Here is a 4,170-nt window from a genome sequence, read left to right on the forward strand (position 1 = left end):
TATATTGAATATTTTTGACACGTCATATAAATGGATTCACATAAATTCAATAACTTTTATATAGATTTGTATATGTGTTAAGAAATATACTAAATAATTATACATATTTGATTATAAGTAAAATTATTATATACTAGTTTAGGTGTATGCACCTTGCGCGTGTACCTCACTTTATTGAGTTCAAACATTATAATAAATATGATATTTGTTTAGATAATAGAGATGAATACAATAATTAAATTCAACATCTTTTGAAGAATTTATTTAATTAAACCTAACATTTATCAAAAAAAATTGTCAAAGCCGATCGATATTCATCTACCATCTATAAACTGCAACAAAACAATACGATAACAATATAATTAAATCTAACATTTACTCAAAAATTTTCTCAAAGTCGTCTGACAATCATCTACTACCTGTAAACTATAACAAAATAATACGATAATACAGATATCAAAATAACACGACTAAACTTAAGGGGAAAGGACAGAAACGACATTTCAAATTAAACAATTTCCATGAAAATGACCATGAAATTTAAATTCCACTTTCTAGCCATTTCAATTTATTGGCTTTTTCTATGCTGTTTCTACACGCCTTCTATATAGTTTTTATATAAATCTTATACATATAAATATTCTATACAAAAATTATACAGTTTTGATACATAATTTATACAATAACTGTACATTTTTTCTACATGTTTTATACAACAATTATATAATTTTTATACACTTTCTATATTATATATATATATATATATATATATTGTACATATACATATTTGATAGAACTATACAATTTCTATACATATATCTTATATAGATACATATTCTATTTAATAATTATATCATTTTTATATAATTTAATTATTATTTCTAAACAATAAAAAAAAACAGAATATTTGATCAATTAAAAAATTTATAGCAAACAAAAATTAAAATATTTTTAAAGGACAGAATTGCCCAAGTTGAATATTTTATCAGTATTGCATATAGACTGTATCGGTATTGGATATGGACTGTATAGATTATGTGGACCAAAATGACCCAAATTGGGAAAGATTAGGAAAGGCAAAATGACCTTCTAAACCTCTGTACTATGTCAATTTTGTAAGTTGGACACTTCTACTTATATGTTTGTAATCTGGACCCTTGAACCCATCAAAACACAATATTTTGCACCCTTTGACCGTTGACCTTGCCACACATGGTGACTAGGACAAAGAGAGTGTAGCCACTCTCCTAGGGTGCGTGTGGGGGTCAATTTTTGGCCAATTTTACATTAAAATTATTTTAAAAATATTAAAATTTAAAAAAAGGGTCCTTTTTTTCCCTCCATCTTTTTAAATTTAAAAATATTTTTAAAAATTTAAAAATAATTTTAAATATTTTTAAAAATTTAAAAAAATAAAAAAGGTTCCTTTTTCCCTCTATCTTTTTTAAGTTAAAAATATTTTTAAAAATTTTTAAAAAATAAAAATATTTTTTCCTCCCCACCCCAGCCCGTCCCCACCCCCACACCCCACCCAGCCCCGTCCCACCCCACCCTCAGCCCTCCCACCCCAACACCCATCCAGCCCTTCCCCACCCCCACCCCAGCCTGTCCCCACCCCCACGCCCTACCCAGCCCCATCCCATCCCACCCCATCCCCAGCCTCTCCACCCCAGCCCCGTCCCCACCCCCACACTACACCAACCCCTCCCCACCCCACCCCCAACCTCCATACCACTCCTAACCCCGTCCCTACCCCAACCCCAACCTCCATACCACTCCTAACCCCGTCCCTACCCCAACCCCCACCCCACCTGTAACACCCCGTATTCAAGTACATGTATTGGCGTATTCAAGTACGTGTATTGGTCTTATTTATATGGAATTAATTTTTTTATTTTATTTATACCGGAATTTGCCCGTCGATGGTTCCATACGAAGGTTATTGAATAAGCTTTCCAACGATATAAAGATTTCCAAAAACAGATAAGTTTCGGATATAATCGAGCACGTTCGAAACTATAAAACGGTGGCCGGGATGTTGTGAACAGTAAATGTGCAGGAAAATTTCCTGCACACAAACTACTGAGGCCTGCCAGTTTTTTGGGTCAACTTTGAACGATCATAACTCCCTCAATATAATGAACTGGGAGAGCTACCACCTATCAAAAGAAAGATCTTTGAGTCTTCTTTTCAATGCAATTGGTTTCATCCAAATCCAACATCTAAGTAAGGAGTTATACTCGTTTTACTTCAGCCTCTCAAAACAGATTTTTAGGATCAACTTCAAACGATCATAACTCCTTGTACAGGACGAACTGGGTGGCCTACTTTATATGAAATGAAAGCCCTTTGAATTATATTTCCAACGATATCAATTTCACCCAAATCCGATATCGGAGCAAAGAGTTATGATCGATCTACTTTAGCTTGTCAAAACAGTCCACCATGGACAGATTCGGATTTACTTAAAATTTTAAGGGCAATATGGTCATTTTTCATCACCTCATGGACGAAAATTGGTCATTATATACATATAATTAGTCTCATATCCATCAACTATCATCAAATTATTGAAAATAAGAAACCCTAGCCTAATTTCAACTCCAATTATCTTGTGATTCAACCGTAGAAAATCCAAATTGATTCCGTAGTTGTGTTCACCGTCTCGAGGGCTTCGAGAAGCACCCCTTATTTGTGCCAACAGGACTTCGAAATCAAAAGGGCCATTTTATGGTAAGGATGTAAATTATGTTGGTGTTATTTATATGGATATGTATATATATATATATATATATGCATGTGAGCATAAGAAGTATGTTATTTGATTGTTGTTGAAAGATGATTGGGAAATGATGTTGGATTATGTTGAATTGTGAAGGAATTTGGTGTGATGATGTGGTATTGATGATGTGGTATTGAAATGATGATTATATATATATATATACACATAAACCTATTGTTCAAGTTGGTTTTTGGAATGTTTTGCAAATATTGGTAGTATGGATTTATGGAAGAGAATTGTGGTGTTGGGTTGCTAATACTAGATGCCAAACATTTCATTGTAGATAAGTGATTTGTAAAGGCGGAAAGTTGTGTTGAATTGGTATCCGAATCTACAACGAGGTATGTAAAGCATACTCTAACAATGTTCTTTGGCATGAAAACACCAATGTTCCATCAAGTAAGATTCCGAGGTTGTCCAAAAACATGTATTGTTCTACGTTACCAACGAAGTTGTTTCCATTCTATAAAGTGTCAAAATGTTTCATTGATATACCAAAAGGCTCCTATTTCATTGTTGTGATATTGATGATTTTGAAACATATTGTTGATGTACCAATGAGTCTTTATTACATCGTTATTGTATAGAAGGTCTATTACTTGGTTCCTATTGATGTATCATTGTTTCAAAGTATCAAAAATGTGGTGGCGATCGAAATAACAATCTCAAAGATTAATTGAACTAAGTGATGGAAGTTCTCTCTTATCGGGTGGTATCCCAGGGGCATAAGCCTAGCATGGGTCGATCCCTGTTTATGTGTTTATGGGTGGTATCCCAGGGGCATAAGCCTAGCATGGGTCGATCCCAGCTGATATGTACTGGAGGCAGCCTAATGGTCACAGTACAGTACAGTAATGATTACAAAGACGATAAGAACGAAGGTAAAGTGATTGAATAAATACAATGTACAGGTTGTCACAAGTTCTAGTAAGTGTGGTCCACTCCTATTACGACTTATTCACTTGTTTCTGATTTCTATTGAGCTCCTATATCATATGTGATTATCTACAGCTTTACATACTCAGTACATATTTCGTACTGACGTCCCCCACGGGGATCTGCATTTTATGCTGCAGGCACAGGTACCTCAGCTCATTCACAGCATAGATAGGAGCCAGGTCATACAGCTATTGTTGGTGAGCTCCAGTTTGCTTCGGAGCTTTTCGAGTCGGTTCCTTATGTTTTGTTATGGTACAGGAGTTATGTATGGGCGGGGGGTTTGTCCCGACCCTAGTTATGTCATGTATATCCTAGAGGCTTTGTAGACATAAGGAAGGGTAAAGTCATGGAAGTTTATATAGTGATGTTATATTTGTATATGTGGTGGCCCCGACGGCTACGTAATATATATATATATATATATATATATATATATATATATATATATA

Source organism: Capsicum annuum, chromosome 7 (assembly GCF_002878395.1).
Source record: "Capsicum annuum cultivar UCD-10X-F1 chromosome 7, UCD10Xv1.1, whole genome shotgun sequence".
Taxonomy (NCBI): Eukaryota; Viridiplantae; Streptophyta; class Magnoliopsida; order Solanales; family Solanaceae; genus Capsicum; species Capsicum annuum.